This window comes from Leptopilina heterotoma, unplaced genomic scaffold, assembly GCF_015476425.1.
Source record: "Leptopilina heterotoma isolate Lh14 unplaced genomic scaffold, ASM1547642v1 Lhet_272, whole genome shotgun sequence".
Lineage (NCBI taxonomy): Eukaryota > Metazoa > Arthropoda > Insecta > Hymenoptera > Figitidae > Leptopilina > Leptopilina heterotoma.
In genome coordinates this window covers 635,364-656,024 of record NW_025110982.1, presented here as the reverse complement: position 1 = coordinate 656,024, position 20,661 = coordinate 635,364, and the positions used below count along the sequence as shown (strand labels likewise).

The 20,661-nt window shown below is 28.9% G+C and overlaps 1 protein-coding gene and 1 pseudogene across 1 annotated transcript in view; both read left to right on the top strand.

Annotated features, from left to right (window-relative positions):
• LOC122503884 (translation initiation factor IF-2-like) overlaps nucleotides 1–20,661 on the top strand; it is a 116,455-nt gene that overhangs the window by 2,374 nt on the left and 93,420 nt on the right. The gene's annotated exons all lie outside the window — the stretch shown is intronic.
• On the top strand, nucleotides 1,099–1,217 carry LOC122503904 (annotated as a pseudogene).

The window sequence follows — 20,661 nt, the reverse complement described above, 5'->3', positions numbered from 1 at the left end:
AGTTATTTACAAATTATACGGATTTGCTTTTCAGAATTTTTAAATTTATGGTTTTAATACGTATATGGTTTTTTAAATGAGCAAACAGAATATTCATAACTTTATAATTTATTTTACAAATTTACTTTAATGAAGAACACAATATGTAAAAAGACGTGAGGCAAAGAAAAACACGATAAAGAACTTAAGATTACAAATTTTAAAGATTATTATCTTAAAAAATTTACAAATTTAGAATGTTTAAAAACTTTGTTTTTTAAAATTAATTCTGCTTCTTTCATATTTTTTTCGTGGATTAAACTTTTGTATCTGATATATCAGTTTTTCTTTTCTTTGCCACGGTAACCAAACTCTTTTCTTTTATTTACGCGCAGTAAACATAAGCTAATACTTCAGTTCTGACACTAATGACAAAATGTTAACTTTGTCCCACCACCGATGGTGTTTGTTACATAATAAATTAATAAATGCTTCCTTTGAAGCTACTGCATTAAGAAAAATGCTTGGAATAAAATAACTACAAGAAAAAAATAACTATGACATTGGTAAGAACAATTAAACACATCATTAATACAAATAAATACTAATTTACATACAGATCCAGATCCCCATCTGTTTCCTAATCATCGACCCCAAAGTACCCCTAAAGTATAAGTTAATATAAGAATCCAAACATTTTTTTAAACTACGTCCACTATATTGAATCCGACATTTTGAATTCGTAACGATTTTCAAGCGAATCCGATCAATTTTTAAAAAAGTCATCCGCCATATTGGATCCACCATTTTTAATTTTTAAAAACTAACATCGGATTCGTAATCAGAGACCCCATAAACTCCCGAGTAACGATTTTCAAGCGAATCCGATCAATTTTTAAAAAAGTCATCCGCCATATTGGATCTACCATTTTGAAATTTCAAAAACTAACATCGGATTCGTAATCAGCGACCCCAATAACCCCCGAGTAACGAGTTTCAATTCAATTAAAACGTTCACAAGTATCAAAATCAACTTGCTAAACTTCAAAGTCGTTTTTCTCGAAATCTTTTTTTGGGATCGTGGGTCCCTTTTAACTGTCCGTGTCACATATATTTCTTGTTGATCAATAAACTAATAAAAAGAAACCAGTTCTCGTCCGATCACTGAAGTTAAGCATCTTTGGGCGCGGTTAGTACTTGGATGGGTGACCGCTTGGGAATACCGCGTGCTGTTGGCTTTTTTTAATTTAATATTTTTTATGTCGTCGTGTATTAATGACAAGACGTCATTAATACTAAAATTATGTTTAAATCCTTATTAAATCTAAAATATTTATTAAGAATTGCTTTTTGTTATACAAATATAAAAAATGCTTATTAATCAAGGTTAAATGATTTACATTAATTACCATCTACCAATAATTGATATTCATTCTTTCACCTATAACATTGTAATTACAATGAACTTCTAAATTTTCTGTAAATTTTATATAATATCCGTAGTAAATTATTTTGAAAATTAGTAAAATACTACTATGTATACCTCACTCGTTAACGCACGTTCTGTTAAAATTAAATTTATTTGTTTCTCTTATTTATTTGCATTTTAACGTTAGTTTCTGTTAAGTTTTTTACAAAAAATAATATCAAATCATGCCTAACAGATCAAAGTTGTCCCTTAGTTCTTCGATTTTAATAAAACTTTAAGAAATTGGAGGGGAATACATGTGAATAAAAATTCCAAAAGGGAATTTTAAAAAATTTACGAATCTACAGGGTTTTCAAATTTGTTTTTGAAATTTTAAAAACGCAATATCTCAGAGAAAAATAGATGGATTTAAATGATTTTTTCAGGGATTACTTATTATTTATTAACAATTTATAAAAAAATTTGCAAAAAAAAATTTCTTTTTTTAAATAAAGAATTTAAAAAATATTGTTTAAACAAATTGTTCTTTAATAAGCGTATCTTAAATTTTTTTCTAATAACAATATTTCGATTTCTTAGGATTTCAAGAGTATTTTTCAAAAAAAAAATTGATAGAGACTCTAAAACAATATGCTAAATATTATCCATTTTCCAGAAAACTGGAAAATAGCTAAAATTAAACCGCTATGCAAGAAGGAAAAGGATCCGAGTCATCCTGTTAGCTACAGGCCGATCAGCCTGCTCCCTAACATGAGCAAAGTATATGAAATAATAATAATAATAATATCAATTCGGTTTTAAATTCAAAAATTCAACAATTCATGCAATTGCAAAGTTCACTTTCGATGTAAATGAGGCTCTGTCGGGGGGCGAGCTGGTCGCTGCCTGTTTGATAGACTTGGAAAAGGCTTTTGACACGGTATGGCTGGACAGACTTTCTTTCAAGTCAAATAAAAAGTAAAAAGTCCAATATAAAGTTCGTATTAAATAATGGTCTCCAACAAGGAGCAGTTAATTCTCCATTATTGTTTAACATTTTCATAGCCGAAATCCTCCGATTGTTCGGAATTAATAAAAATAAATAAAAACGTGGCATAGGTTTCGCGGACGACCTAATAGTTTACGTGACTAAAAAACTAGTAACGGAAGCACAGTTGGAACTGCAAAACTTGTTTGCGAAACTAACTGACTATTTCGAAACATGGCACCTAAAGTGTAACGTCGACAAGTGTGAAAAAGAATTTTTCAGCTTTAGGCTGCGACTACAATAGGTGAGATGTAAGTAACAGAGCACGAGTGGCGTGGAGTGGCGTGTCGTGGACGTTCTGGTAATGCAGTACTACCAACTGCTAATGCCGAGAGAAAAAATTCAAAAGATTGTACAATGAATTTCCATCTTTTTTTATTTCAACAATTTAGATATATTTTTTAAAATAAATCAATTTTTTCAAGTCATTCGCTTTAATTTTGCTATTGATAAAAAATAATTCAATTGTTTTAATTTTTATTAATTTGTTTTTTAATGGTAAACTACATTTAAAATAAAATACAATTAACGTTCAAGTCAAAAGCCAAATTTATTCACTCTTTGAAATAAAATTAGATTATAATATCCATTATGCTCTAGAAATATTCGCCTTAATAAATTTAATTCGCAGCTTCCCTTTGTCTCTTTTTTTCACTTATCAGTTTCCTGATGGCAGAAAAGCAAGCTGCTCGATTCTCTTCTAAAACTCTCCCCCACATTTCTGTCATGATTAAAAAATAATCATTTTGTTCTTCAGTATTGCGAAGAGAGTCTTAGTCTTCTAATTTGTTTGAAGTATTAGTATTCGTCGCCGTCAATCCTGATTCTACAAAGAAAAATGCGTTTTAAGCAATATGAAAATTAGAGACACCTGTTTGTCCCCGTTTTTGAAAAACTTGTAATCGTAATTTTATCTAATTTAAAGGTTTCAATTGTAAAAATGATCTAAATTTATTTAATCATAATTATAATGTTGAATAATTAGAAGACCGTCTAAAAAATATAAAATTTAAACAGGTAAAATTGTTATTTACCCTAGTATTATTATTTTTTAGATGTCATTTATTCAAATACTGAATTTTTCAAAATGTAAGTTAATAAAATATTTAGTTTATGAAAACTTAATTTTCTCGAATCTTCATCAACTCAAATTACTATAAAATATATTTTTAAATAGTTATAAATGTCATTTGACAGAATGTTTACTTTAGAAAATGTTAATTGCAAATTATGCTATTTTTATACTAGAATAACTACGTTTTCTAAATGTTAAAAAATATTCTGAGATTTATTATTCTATCATTTATTGTTTGAAGAAAATTTGTACCCCCTATAATACCTTCTGCAGATTCCAGTACTTTCTCTAAATCACTTTCATCCTCCTCAGTACTCTGGTTAGTGGCATCTTCTTCAGAGGAATCGTCGTCTTCACAGGAATCATGATCTTCAATTTCAATTACCTTTTGGTAGTTTGATTTTGTTCTACGATTGGAAAATAATTAAATATTATTCTTTATTTATTAAAAAAAAATTTTAATAATTATTTCGTTGAAAAATTAGAACATAAAATAGGACGCGTCACGGAAAAAGAGATATAAAAACCAAAATTTAATAGGTTATGTTATCTTGATTGTAACCTTGAGGATTCTTTTTAATTTTGTAAAATAAAAAAAATGTGTTATGAAAAAAATAACCTAATCTTCTAAAAATAGCATTGTTTGAAAATAAGGAAAATCGCTATATTCCTCCGGAGCTTCTGATCCCGAAGGTATGTATTTTTTTAATTTCGCTCGTTCTCTTCTATATTCGTCTCTTATTTTCTTCCACGATTTTTGTAATTGTTTAACTAAAAAAATAAAATTCAGTAAAATAATTCGCGAGGAATTTTTTTTTTATAATTGTGTAATAAAAGATGTGAAAAAAATTATGTTTAATGGAAAATCAAAATTTGTAATACGAATTTAAACATTTTGTCACTTAAAATTGCTATTGAATTAGAATTTAATTTTTATTTACTGTAATACAAAAAATTAACAAATATGTTGTAAATTTTATATGATTAACATTTAGTTTAATAAACATTTTTACGTAATATTAAATCCAAAAAAAGTAATAAAATTATATAAACATTTAAAACAATATTTTAAATTTAGTAACAATAGATGCTTACCGGAATATTCTATTCCTGTGGATGAACACACGGCTTTAGATATTTCCTGCCAAACTTTTCTTTTCTTGGTTTTATTTTTATAAGATTCAGATTCCCTGTTATAAATTAGTGGACACTGTCCGACTAAATATATTAATATTTCGTAATGTTCGTCTTGAAATTCTGCCATTATTAATTTGATTAACAATTTCTTTTTAAGAATAATACGAATTGCAAAAACTTTTTTGTTGTGTGTGAAGTTGTCCCTTGAACGCTTCACTCAAGAAATAAAGGTATTATACCAACATTATACAGTAAAATGCCTAAAATCTGTCGTGCTGCAAGAAAATATTTAGTTTGGTACTCCTGCTTCATTTGTAACCAACTTTATTGTTGATATTATGGAGATTTTAAAGTATATCATCCATAGAGTGGTATGAAGACCACTTTATATCGTTTCGTCCCGGTCCCCACTACTTGGACTCATCAGTAAGGCTACGTAGTGGGAGACCTGCCCTAGACGGGGGAAGCAAATTCGGAACTTGTATATGTCGTAGGCAGATAGCATAATCCGGTAGTATGCAAACTGCCTAGGCAGTTTGTAAACCGCGGGCAGTTAGTAAAATGCCTAAATTTGAATGTATAAAAACAGGTAATAAGCAAAATACCTAGGCAGTTTACATACTGCCAAAGACGTTTCAGGTAATTAGAAAAATGTATATTGAAAGTCACAAAATTTTTTCTGTGGCATAACTTTTATACAACTATATATCTTGTAAATTTTTTTTTTAAATCTGAAACATATTTGAGTTTAATTAAAACAAATTTTTTGGTTAATTTAAGAATTATTTATAATCAACTTTTAAGTTTAAATCAAACATAAAATTTTTAAACATAATTTTTGTTGAAATCTAAACTTAAAATATGTTTGAATTAAACATAATTATTTAAACAAATTATATTTTTAAATCAAAGCTTAAAACAATTTGAATGAATACTTTTAAACAAATAAAATTTTTATTTATTCTACACTTATAAATATTGTTTATCTGGAACTCTTGTTTCAATTAAAGTAGCATAGATTAATAGAAACACATTTTAATAAAAAATATACTCCCATAAATTTTTTTTTCTCTTTTGTTGAAATATATGATTAAATAAAAAAATTTGTAAACAGTTTTCAAAATTCTACCTCCACAGATCGCTGAACAATTGAGGCCTTGGATCGAATAACTCGCCTGACGCTCGAAGACACGCGCTAATACCAGTCGGGCAGCAGTGAGTGGCCCAGAGGCGCTCACTGCTCACTGACTGGCAGTTGCGCGTTCCTCCGAGCGTCGGGCGAGTTATTCGATCCAAGGCCTGAATTTAATAAACTTTCATTTTAAAAAAAGTTTATTAAAAACGAATAATATTTGTAACCTCTAGACAGGCAATAAAAACTTCAATTTTTAATAAATAATTAAAAAATTAATTTTTTTGAAAACGCACATCAGAAATGTTTTTAGTTAGGCTTACTACAAAAGATTATGAAAAAAATATTTGAAATTTGAAAAGTCCATTTCAGGTGGCCTGTTGAGAAATTTTCACCCCATTGCTACTTTCAATACATTTTTCTAATTGCCTGAAACGTCTTTGGCAGTATGTAAACTGCCTAGGTACTTTGCTTATTACCTGTTTTTATACATTCAAATTTAGGCATTTTACTAACTGCCCGCGGTTTACAAACTGCCTAGGCAGTTTGCATACTACCGGATTATGCTATCTGCCTACGACATATATATGCTACAAGACTAGCCCGTATTGCACTTGTGAGAGATCTATATGGGAAATTGGCGTAGATGCGAGATCTATTGGCCAATCCCCACAATATTAAACTTATCATAACTGTGAATTTCGAACATTTAACGGTAGAAAAATAAGTAACATTGATTCAACTAGTATATTAATTGAAGTTATTCGCAATAATCCATGGATTTATGATCCACTGTACAGATCTAAATATGATCAAAATGCAAAACAAAAAATGTGGCATTCAATTAGTATGCAGTTTGAAAGTATGGGGATTACAATTGCAGGTATAAATTTCATTTTCAATTTTTATTTAATTACAGTGAAAAGTGAAACTATTTTTGCTATTAAAGCTCTATGTTAAATAAAAATTATTTTGACTTCCGCTTAATTGCATTTTCTTTTTAAAATGTTTTTCATTCGGCACTCATTCTGAATTATAATCTAGGTATAACTGTTCACAATATTTCAGCTAATTAATGTTTACAATAATAAATGAACAACAAAAAATTACAATTCTATTATAAAATTTAAATAAACTTACAGAGGATAAAAAAGAAAATTAAAAATATAAGCTTGGATGCATTAAACTTTTTTTTAAGTTAATAACAATACATAAATAATAATTATTAATAATAATTATTAACAAATAATTGTTAATAACAATACATTTGTATTGTTATTTAAAAGTGCAAATGATAATTATTTACTGAATAACTAATCGTCTCATAATTACATATAATTAAAAAAAATTGAATGAAAATAAAACAAATTTTTTTACAGATCCGAAAAACAAATGGGAAAATTTGCGTCGAAATTTTAGCAATCACGATAAAAAGGGGAATACCAATTGGATATATTACAAAGAGCTTTCTTTCCTTAAACCATTTATCCAACATAAAAGGTAATTTTTATAATAGTATAAATTAAAATTATTGAATCTCTGAAACAATAAATATACTGCTTTTGAATATATTTTTAAAGCATTTGTTTTGCAGATGTTAAATACTCTCAATATTATTGTTAATATTTGCTTACTTGCTTTTTTTCTTTTCTGCTCACTTACTTCCTTATTTGCTTGTTCGTAAACAATTGTAGGGGGTTTAGGTAGTGATTGAAGTAGGGAAATTGAGAGTTACGGCAGTATTAATATAGATCTACTGAAGTAACATTATTTTTGTTCTTCAAGTTTTACCGAACTATTTAATAAATTGCAACTGATTCCACTTTACCGAAAACTTTAGCTTACGTTTTACCGAACTATTTAATAAATTACAACTCGTCAGTTTTACCGAATACTTTATCTTACGTTTTACCGAACTATTCAATAAATATGAATGTAGCGAGCACTTAGCTTACGTTTTACCGAACTGTAAGTAAAGCGTCAATACATGTATCGTAAGGTTTATGCTTTTTACATTATTTTTCAATGCAATTTCTCTTACAGTCTAGTTCTTGAAAAATTACTGTTTCGACAGTTCATCCCAGTTTTACCGAACTAAATTCAGTAAAATTTTAGGAATAAATTTTCTCCGTGTAGATAATACAATGTTGTGCAGGGATTTAATTATTTTCGTTATAATGAATAAAATTCTCCACAAAACTTTAATTATGAACAAAAATTTTTAAAAATTCTCGTAAAAATTTCAATTATCTTTATAAATAGCAAAATTCTTTTACTAAACTCAATTTTTTTCATAAATAATAAAAAATTCAGAAATTATCTACTGAAATTGAGATTTTTTGTTTTTCAGAATTGAAGGCGTACAAAAAAGAAAAAGATGAAATCTTCGAAGAATTACAAAAAAGTATGTAAAATAAAAATTAAAAAAATAAAAGATGAGGTAGATAAATTATATTTAAAAAAAAATTATAGGAAAAAGGGGATTCATTAAAAAAAAGTTCTAGTTTAGAAAAACAAATAGAAATATAAAGCTGTATCTACCACAGATAACAGGAATATGTTTTACTTTTTTTTAAATATTTGAATACATTTTTTTAATATAGAGAGAAAAATTAAAAATAAAAAAACAGTCTACATTTAAAAAAATTTTGAGCGATGAAAAAGTTTGCTTTAAATATAATTTATTAAAATTAAATTTCAATATGTAGGGGAGACTGGGGCGAAAAGTTAAATTTTGCATTAATGATTTTTTTTGGCAATATAAGCCGCTTAGATGCAAATATTTGTATATCAATATTGCAGGGCAACTTATTCTCTACAACTTCCAATAAAAAAAGTTCCTGATATTTTCGCAAAAATACATGTTTTGCCCTTTTTTGAAAATTTTGTTTTTCTTAACTTTTCGCCCCATGCTGGGGCGAAAAGTTAAATTCTGTTTTTAGCCTTCTAAAACTATTTTCTGATAGGTGATAAGTAATAGATAAGTTAAAGTATACGTAAACAAGTAATTTAGTAAATAAAAGATCTTTGTTTATTTGAAAAAGCTTTAGAATAGTTGTAAAGTTAAGAAATTGAAATTTAAAAAAAAAAATTTGGTTTATTTCATGTGAACGGTTTTATTTTTTGATAGAGTACTTGCCCTATGTCAAGTAAATCATTTTTAAACAAATAAATCCAAAAAAACGAAAAATAAAAAAAAAATTTAATAACATGTAAAAATACATTTAACTTTTCGTCCCAGGGTGCGTTTTTGGCTTTAACCACAAGTATAATAAATCTGACTAAAGATATTTAGCAAATAGCTTTAGGTTTCTCTTCAGGGGACCCAAATACTGAAGTAAAAAAATCGCGGTGAGAATAAATGCAAAAAATATAGGGGAGAGTCTCCAGTTGTGAGACACCTCCAGTTGTGAGACAGTCAATTTTTTTAACATGTAATATTAAAAAGCCGATTGGTTTATATAAAAACATTTCTTTTTATATGAGCCAACTTTTTCGTGTACGCCGAAGCGGATATATAAACTGTTTTTGTTAAATACCAACACTGTGTGTGATAACACAGGCACACAAAAAAAAAGTTTCGTGGCCGAGACACTACAGTAGTATATTCCCATGTATTTTTGGCCGCTAAATCCGAATCTGAAGTCCGAATGCTCAAATTGGTTCTTTTTTTTGAGTTATACTCAAAAAACGACTCAAAACACGAATTTGAACCAAAAAAATTAAAAATTTTTTTTGTGAGACATGACAATAGCATATTTCCATGTATTTTTTCCCGCTAAATCCGGATTCGAAGTCAGAATTGACAGATGTGCTCAAAATTTTGAGCTAAACTCAAAAAACGACTCAAAAAACCGAATTAAAATGACGAAAATGAAAAATTTTTTCTGTGACACTGCAAAAGTATATTCCTATGTATTTTTTCATGCTGAATCCGAATTCGAAGTCAAAATTGACAGATTTGCTCAAAATTTTGAGATAAACTCAAAAAACCACTCAAAAAAAGACTCAAAAATCCGAATTAAGATGAAAAAATTTTTTATGACACTACACTACTATATTCCCATGTACTTTTTCCCGCTGAATCCGAATTCGCAGTCAGAATTGACAGATTTGTTCAAAATTTTGAGATGAGCTCAAAGAACTGGTAAAAAAAGCGATTTAAAATAAAGAAATGGCAATTTTTTGCTATGACACTACATTACAGTATTTCCATATATTTTTACACTCGGATCTCGCATTTGAAGTCAGAATTATTCTAATGGCTCAAAATTTTGAGACACACAAGAAAATCTGTTAAGTTACAAAAATTAAAGTCAAGAAACTCTACTTTTCTTGCTAGTACACTACATTAGTATATTCTCATGTTTTTACATCTGCTTCTAAATTCAAAGTTAAAATTATTAAATTGGCTCAAAATTTTAAGTTAAATCCAGAAATGCTCAAAATTTAATTTAATGCAAAAGAGTTCATTTTTTTGGTATTCGGTAGTGTATTCTCATGAATTTTATATACGCTGAATACAAATTCGAAGTTAGAATTATCAGAATGACATAAAATTTTTTAGAACTTAAACCCTGGTTACAGGTACAAGCATGCATGTTTTTGAGCACTTTTAATGAAATCCAAAATTTTGAGCCACTTTGAAAATTCTGACTTTGGAATCACAGTGAAAAAATACATGGGAATACACTAGTGTAGTGTCATAGCAATAAATTTCCTTTATTCATATTAAATTACATTTTTATCAGTTTTTTGAGTATATCTCAAAATTTTGAGCAAATCAGTCATAAATCTGTCAATTCTGACTTTAAATGCGAGATTCGATATGGAAATACTGTAATGTAGTGTCATAGCAAAAAATTTCCACTTTATTTTAAATCGCTTTTTTTCAGTTCTTTGAGCTTATCTCAAAATTTTGAGCAAATCTGTCAATTCTGACTGCGAATTCGGATTCAGCGGGAAAAAGTACATGGGAATATAGTAGTGTAGTGTCATAAAAAATTTTTTCATCTTAATTCGGATTTTTGAGTCTTTTTTTGAGTGGTTTTTTGAGTTTATCTCAAAATTTTGAGCAAATCTGTCAATTTTGACTTCGAATTCGGATTCAGCATGAAAAAATACATAGGAATATACTTTTGCAGTGTCACAGAAAAAATTTTTCATTTTCGTCATTTTAATTCGGTTTTTTGAGTCGTTTTTTGAGTTTAGCTCAAAATTTTGAGCACATCTGTCAATTCTGACTTCGAATCCGGATTTAGCGGGAAAAAATACATGGAAATATGCTATTGTCATGTCTCACAAAAAAAATTTTTAATTTTTTTGGTTCAAATTCGTGTTTTGAGTTGTTTTTTGAGTATAACTCAAAAAAAAGAACCAATTTGAGCATTCGGACTTCAGATTCGGATTCAGCGGCCAAAAATACATGGGAATATACTACTGTAGTGTCTCGGCCACGACACTTTTTTTTTTGTGTGCCTGTGTAATCGACTAAAACGCGTTTTTTCAATAAATGCAAAGTACTTTTTTCCAAGTTAATTAATGGGAAAAGGTAAATGTAATGCATTTTCTTTTAGTGTTTTCCTTATATTTTGTGATGCAACATTGCATTGTTCCAATCTACGGTTGAAAATAATTTAATTTTGCTTTTTCAAAATAGCGCCAATTTCTGGGTGTGAGACACAGCATATCACCAGTTGTGAGACGGTATCAACACCCATCTGGGCAGCATAAAAAATACGAATTTGCAGGCATACTATTTAAATGTTGTTATGATTTTTTTTCTAGTATTTTTGGGCATGTCAAGTGGAAAAAAGTCAATTGATTCAGAAGAAATCAATTTTAATGCTCTTGTTGAAGCTATTAAATTGTGTTTATTTGATAGTCATATTTTGACGAATAAATATTATTATTTAGTATATAATAATGTATATTATTATTATATTTAATTATTTCTACTAAACGTTACGTTTTATGTCAAACTTATTAAATTTTAGCAATTTTTGATTAGTGTCTCACAACTGGAGACATTTTTTTTTTGAAAAAGCGATGTGCTCGGAAAATGTATCGTAAAATTTTTTGTGTTCATCGAAACACTATACTTTCTTTTAATAAAAGATGCGTATTTCTGTTACCTTTTGAACGGTGTATTTTATTTACAATTTCGTTTACCCGTTTACAATTTACGGGTCAAAAATAAAACCCGTCTCACAACTGGAGACTCTCCCCTACTTAAAAGTTGATATTTTCTTTTTTGAAAAAAATTTGAATAGTAGGTTGAAAAAACACTTTCAATATTAACACCACAAAAATAAACAGAATTGCACACAACTCCGGATATTTATTTAGGGTGATAACACCCTTCTATAATTAAAATTGCAATGCCCTAACTATTTTCGTTCGAAAGATATTGAATTTTAACGGTTTTGTCAGTTTAACTTTTCGTCCCAGTCTCCCCTAATATTAAATATATTAAATATTTGGCAAAAAAGTGAAAACAAACTCACTCTGTTTATTTTTTGAATGTGCCAACAATTTTTTCCTATTTTTAAAAAAATTTATTCAAATATTTCTTGCAAAAATAAGTAAAACATATTTTGTTATCTGTGACAATAATAATAATGTATGTATAACGAAAAATATTTTATATACTTAACTATAATTATAGAACCAATTAAATATAAGACGATTTCAAATGTTAGTTTTGTTATCACTTCATTGTTTTTTCTTTTAGAGGAGACCGAGAAGAAAAGCAACAAAAATCATTTTTTAAACCCTTTTACTGTCACTGGGCTCTATAGAGCCATAAAAATGTCGTGCCCTGTATGTCCATGGGCTCTATAGGGCCAATGAAAAAAAGACATTTGAAAGTTAACGTATTTGGCTAAAAATCCTTACTCGAGAGTTTCCGGGGTCGCTGAATCCAAATCCGTTGTCGAAAAATCAAAATGGCGCCCAAAAAAATTTTTAAGTTAACGAATCTGTCTGAAAATGCCTTAAAATGCCTACTCGAGTGTTTTCCAGGGGCGTTTACGAGATGCTCGCCCTAGGGCGCCCCGAGGCTACCATAAGGTTCTCAAAGTCACTTTTATTATCGTTTGTTTTCATATAAATAAAGAATAATAAAAGTGACTTTGAGAACCTTTGGTCGCCTTGGGGCGCCCTAGGGCGAGAATCTCGTAAACACCCCAGGTCGCTGATTCCAAATCCGTAGTCAAAAATTTAAAATTTAAAATGGCAGCTTTAAAAAGGCAACAAAAAAAAATTTTAAGTTAACGAATTCGTTAACTTTTCAATTTTTTTGGTCGATAATTTGAAGCCGACATTTTGACTTTTCGACTACGGATTTTGAATCAGTGACCTCAAAATCATATAATATGACAATATCATGTTTAAAAAAAAAAATTTTGAACATTTATGGCACAAAAACGTTATTTTCACTTGACTGTAAAGGGGTTAATTAGGCGTACAAATAATTAAACGAATAATTTTTGTTAGTAGGGGAATGTGGTCTTATGTCGGCACTGTGGGTAAAGTCGGCACCCCCCTTTTTTGCAAAGATGGTTCACATGTCGATTCGAAAATTTTGTGATTTTACATGTTAATAGACACGGACATAATTTATGCCCAAAATTTCTATTCTTGTTTAATCTACTCATCGTGAGCACGTTTTTATTTTTTTCCACAAACTGAATATCATTTTCCTCCTTTACACGGAAGTAGCTGCAGATAAGTAAATATTTTGGAAATTCCAAATAAATGATTGTTCTGGTTTCTTCATTTAATGTTGTAACTGATGGGTTATGTCAATTTTTCAATTAAAATTTTGTTGTTTGTGTAATGATGTAAAATTTGTATACATAGGTGATGGTCCTGAGTCGGCACCAAACAGGTGGTCCTTAGTCGGCACCTATTTGTTTATTTTTTTATGTTTTGACATATTTTTGTTTTTATATTTTTTGTGTTTTTTCTCTACAGATATGGGGCGCAGCTTTAAGCGCAAGTCTCCGGTGCAAAATATTAGTTGCATTAAACGCGCGTTAGCAGCAATGAAGCTCGGTATGTCTTGTAAACGAGCTATACATATATATGGAAAAAAATTTGGAAAAAAAATCAAAACGAATCATTAACGGAGAATGACGGCACGATACCAATGGAAATAAATTTAGAGAATCTAATTGTTGTAACTGCTGGCCATAAGATGGTAAATAATTACTTTTTTTATATCTCGGTCGAAAGTACATACTTCCCTCTTCGATTTCGCAGCAGAAAGTAGAACATTTGTGCATTGGTTGATCTTCGCACTAGCCATCTGTTAGAGCGGGGGAAAAATAATTTATTGTCCTAAATGTTTTAAATGTTTTAATTCAGCTTTTAAACGTAAACATTATGGTCTTTTTTCTTATATTCAAGCAAAGAAAAGGGTGCCGACTTAGGACCAGGGGTCGTGTCTAAAAACACGAAAGAAGAAGTAGACATTCAAGGACAAATTGACCCCAATAAAGCAATCAACACGACCACCAGCAAGGGTACTTCAGGTAAACCGCCTCCGATCATTATAATTATATGGACAAGATCAAACAACTATGGTAAGCCTTATGCAAAGACAATTAGATTCAAAAAATTTTCACATTAAAAGACTTAATAAAGATAAGCCTTCTTTATATACCGAAAATATCAATGATTATAAAAAAGCCAAAACGCCACTCGAGGTTACAAACTCCAAATTCTTTACATATACACTAAAAGAAGAAAAAGTAAAATCATTTATCTTAAAAGGTCTAGATTCAAATACTGAAGCATATAAATATTCTTGAAAATTTAAAAACGTTTAATTCAGTAAATATTAAATTTCTTAAAGTTTCAAGATTTACGACACTAAAATCCCAAAAAGAGAACAAAATCTTGCCTTTTTATCTAGTGCAATTGTCACCAACCAGTGACACATGAATATTTACATAAAATAAAGTATGTTAATTATCAAGTTGTCAGATGGAAAAAGCTGAAAAAATCAGAAAGCATTCTGTGTAAAAAAGTCAAAGACTTGGACACGTAGCTTCAAATTGTCATTTAGATTATAGATGCGTTAAATGAAATAAAAATCATGAACTAGGTAATTGTAAAGTTCTGCAACCCACGAATGCCAACGAAAGAGAGCAAGTATATTGCGTAACGTGTAAAAAGTATGGTCATCCATCTTCCTATAGAGGCCGTGAAGTAAGAATAGACTTAAAAGGTAGAATATAAGAGAGACTAGAATCAATAAGAAATAATAAAATGGTAAAGAAGCGAATGTACTAAAATTTTACTATTTCTGAATCCTTTTAAGCAAATATCTTACAAAAAGGTATACCACAAAACATACAAAAAACCCTGACATACATAACCCAGACATGATGATACTTTGTGAAATTAAATTAAACCCAATCCCTATAAAATAGACTTTCAAAACTATATAGTCATTAGAAGAGACCGACCAAACGCGACACTAAGTGGGGGAGTAGCAATAATCATTAAAAAGGAATATAAATCTAAACAATTAATTTTATCGGTGATCGATCAGTTTAAAAATCTAGAAACTGTAATCATAAAAATTCATTTACCTAACAGTCAAAGGCTTTTTGTAATATCTATTTACGCTGCATATGGTAACAGATTAAATTGTAACCAAGAAATTGATAAATTATTTTAATCTCTTAACTTAGACGAGCCTGACAATTTCTTTATAATGACAGGCGATTTAAATGACAAACACACAGCTGGACAAATAAAAACTTTAACACTAGAGAAACATTTTTACGAAAATGGATAGATAACAACGAAATAAATTATAAACTCAAATTATACACTTCGAATCTTTCCTCATTTCCCAGAGGAAACTCATATTTAGGTTTAGCTATCTTAGACTCCAGACTCGACGTGGAAAAATACAACAATACTGAAAGACTTATAACATTAAAATATGATAGTGATCACAATGCAATTCTCTTAATGTAACTTACGATTCACATACTGTTTTTATTCTAGAAAAAGCAACACACAATGATAAATTCAAATATAGACAAGCAGACTGGGAAAAATTTAAAATACATTAGACCAGAATTATATTATATATATAATAAGAATATATTAATTCTATAAACGGTTATTGGAGAGAAAAAATAAAAAGTATTTCTGCCAATGATCCAAAAAATATGTTTCCCCAATAATGAAAATAAACTTAAGATAATCGGAACACATTTTAAAAACACACACACAAAATTCTCAAATTGCGGAAGAGAAGGACTTAATAAAATAATTTGTAATAAAATTGTAACACTTGAACAACAAATTAAAAATGATAGATAAAACAATAAGACAATAGTAAACCTCAGTAATAATTTACACGCAAATGACACTCTCTTATTAGACGAAATGTTTCCAAACTATTTTACCTCAGGGTATAAATTAACAAAAACTTTCGTAATTTAAATAATAAAAAGTAAACAGATATTAATGAAATCCCCAACATTGTACTAAAAAATCTACTAAACAAAGTAACAGAGGATTACTGCATTATTTTTAACAATATACTCAACACAATATACTCAACTCCAAAAAATTGTAAAAAATCCAAAATTATCCCTATTCCGAAAAAAGGAAAAAATAGTGTACAACCAAGTGATTTTAGACCAATTAGTCTTCTCCTAAATAATAGTAAAATATTCGAAAAAATATTCAAAGTTTCATTATCACAAATTTGCGCATAAAAACATCATTTCAGAAGAACAATATGGATTTAGACATAAGCACTCTACAATCTACGCCATTAATAAATTAATGTTAGATGTTACTCAAGCTCTGAACAATAAAAAATACACAGGAGCTTGTTTAATTGACCTTGAAAAAGCCTTTAATACTGTTTGGACAGAAACCATTTTTTTCAGAACTCCTCTCTCAAAAACCAATAAAAATGTTAGAAAATACTGGGAGAATTTCCAAATAAAAGAAAGAAAAGATGACGGTGAACCAGTACCAAATAAAACAATAGTCATAGAAAATGCAAAAAATGTAATCAACAAATTAAGACGATTAATGTATAACAAACACTTACATTGCAAAATAAAAATCTTGTGATACATGTTATTCATCAGACCCATACTAACATATGTGTGTCCTATTTGGTATAATTTAAGTGCATCAGAGTATTCGAGAGGAAATGCCTAAGAGTATGTCTAGGAAAATATAGAACAGCTGAATCAAATTTACAGAAATACATATCAAGTAAAGTTATTTACAACTTAGCTATTATCAATAAAATTGACAAACAAATAATTAAAATAACAAGAAATTACTTTGCATGTACACGAAACGTAAATGACAATAGCTTAATATATTCTATTTACTATCCAAATGATAACTATTTTAAAAACGTAATAAAAACTAATTTTGTCCCTCCAGAAGCGTTTCCTTACCTGGACAAAAATGGTTTATTTATTTGTTTATACACCCGTCTTAAGCCTACAATCTTGGCTATACAAGTGTTTTACAACCGTAGAAATTTTCCTTACAAACAACAAACATTATTCTTAAATTACTTAATACTAAATTTTGCATCTACAGAACGACTTGAAAATTAGAAGTGCATTTGCCTGGACCACCCGTCTAATGGGTTTTCTCGCCAGTGGAGAGGGAAACTGTAGAAAACCTCTTCTGAGTACAACCGGTTTATCGACAGTCGAGTTCTACTGGTGTGTACCGGACAATAATCGTCAGTGCACATCATTATACCTCGACGTCAAACCTCCCGCTCAGATTATCTCACGTGCCGGAAAATACCAAGCCAAATGGGCGCAAACCAAGGGTACTTACCCTTGGTCCTTAAACGACCGCCAAGCGAGGCATCTATCCATATACAGGAGACCCACGGTGCCCCAGTAATATACAATTATAAAATATATGCCAGGAAGAAATCGTTTCTGTACGACAAACACTTAGACACTTAATGAATGGCGATATACTACATTCATCACAAACAAAGAATTGAAAGACAAACACAGATAAAACGTTAAAAAATACTTTTGGTTAGACGAGTAGCTACATAAGTAACTTACTCTTTAAGAATAATAATAAAATTAAGGAACTGTAAATACCATGAAATTAGAAACAATTACTATTTTTAAATACAAATGTAAATAAAATTTTTGCAATAATATATATCTACATGTATACTACTATTTACTAATTAATTATTATTAATTCTAATTTATTATTTTCATAAAATTAAATGAAAAGTTTTAATGATCAGTTTTTAACCCTTTTTTCATTGAAGTAAAATGACAAAACGATACAATTTCTTCATGGAATTAAGAATTGAATAAATATTAAACTTAAATAAATAACTCATATATGCATTCGTGGGCATAGAATAATATACGTGACTTCGAGACCAATGTATTAGCCAATAAGTCCTTAGAAAAATATGTAATAGAATTTATTGTATATTATAAATACTATATTATTATTGATTGCTTGTCCGATCACTACAGTTAAGCATCTTTGGGCGCAGTTAGTACTCGAATGGGTGACCGCTTGAGAATACCGCGTGCTGTTGGCTTTTTTTAAATTTAATATTTTTTATGTCGTCGTGTATTAATGCCAAGACGTCATTAATACTTAATTAATGTTTAAATCTTTATTAAATCTAAAATATTTAATAAGAATTGCTTTTTGTAATACAGAATATAAAAAATGCTATTACTCAAGGTAAAATGATTATAAACTTGAAATTTTAATGTAGCCTAAAATATTTGTCAGTGTAATTTAATTTACACCATCTATTTACATTAATTACCATCTACCCTTAATTGATATTAATTCTTTCATTATAACATTGTAATTACAATGAACTTCTACATTTTCTGAACATTTTATATAAAATCCGTAGTAAATTATTTTGAAAATTAGTAAAATACTCGTTCGGTTGAAATTAGACTTATTTGGTTTTACTTATTTATTTGGATATGTGCATTCCACCTCAAGTGATCTGGGTCCAAATTTGAAATGTTTGGGATCAGATTAAAAGTTGGCATAAAATGTAGTCCTATTTTAGATACAATTAATAATACCAAATATTATTAATTTATTTAAACAATTGTAAAAAATGAAGGAGGTCAAAATTTAATTTTGTGGTCTTACATAGAATATATAAAAAATTTATAATTTCTTTAAAGCAAAACAAAAAGATGTTTTCTATTTTGAGTTTTTTTGATGTTTTTCAGCACTTTATAATTATGTAAACAAACTAAAAAAAAATTTTGACCTTGAAAAATTTTTTTTTTATTTTAATTGAATATTTAAGCTATTTTTCTTTAAAAAAATTAACAATTTTACAAAAAATAGTTTTAAAATTTAAGTAAATGATTAAATAGAAGACTCATATGCAAATTATAATTTTTTAAGCAGTGTTTCAAAGAAGAGACGTCTAACTTCTTCTTTTTTTCATTACGATATTTATAAAAAAAATAAAAATATAAAGAAATTATTTTTAAATACAAAGCGTTCTTTATAAATCTAAAGGAGTGAAATTTCACAGAAAACACAGCCCCACAAAAAAAGAAAAGTACCCTGCGCGAAAGTTCACAGTACCATACCCCTATGTATTTTGATGCGCTGAACCCGAATCCGAAGTCAGATTTGCTCCATCACGTCAGGATTTTTTTCTAACCTCAAATAACATGTCAGATTTTATGTAATTTATGTAAAAAACAAAATTTTTTAAAAATTGATTAGATTTGTCTCAAACTTGTTTCTTGGAGTTTTTTAAGATCGCTGATTACGAATCTGCAGTCAGTTTTTAAAAATTCAAAATGTCGGATCCAATATGGCGGACAAATTAAAAAAATTTGATGGATTTTAACTTTACTTGGTATATAGGGGTTTTCGGGGTCGCTGACTACAGATTTGCAGTCATATTTTAAAAATTCAATATGGCGGTCATTTTTTCGAAAATTGATTAATTTTGCTTTTAAATGGGTACTCAGTGGTTTTTGGATCGCTGATCACAAATTTCAAATCAGACTTAAAAAAGTTTTAACAACTGGTCCAATATGACTTGATATGCAAGCATTTTGGGAGTCAGTGAATTTAAAAGTTTCGAAAAGTTTGTTGGTAAACATTTATGCAGCAGGAAATGCAGATTTTTGGTAACCTGAATGCCTAAATTAAAGTGTATTTATCGAGACGACATCTAGGAACATTTCTAGAGAATTAGGCATAATTTCTGGATAAAGTTCAATTCAACAATTGCAGAATACTTTTCTCTTGGACGCAGGCCTACTAGGACATAATAACAGTTTGTAAAGTCTTTAGATAAAGAAGGGAAATGTTTCAAGTACCTAGAACAAAAATTTCCAGAGATATCTGATGCTAAATTTAAGGAAGAAATTTTTGTTGTCCTCAAATTCGCAAACTAGTAAAAGATGAATTGGGAACAAATAGTGAATAATATGATGAAAAACTTTCAAAAATTGGGATGCTTGATGAGTTTGAAGCTCCGTTTACAACATTCACATCTAAGTTACTTTCCCAAAAATTTAGGAGAGTACAGCGAGGAACAGGGAGAACGCTTTCATCAAGATATTAATGAAATGGAGAGCAGATATTAAGGCAGATGGGACGTAAATATGATGGCTGATTATTGTTGGATGCTAAAAAGGGATATTGTTCCAGGAAGAGTAAACTTAAAAAGAAAATCACTGCACAGGTCTTTCGAAGACAAACGAGTCCGTTACCATAAACAGACATATTATTATTTTCAAACGGACATATTGATATTTCAAAATCTAATCGAAGATTTGCTATCAGTGACCCGAAAAACCACTGAGTACCCATTTTAAAGCAAA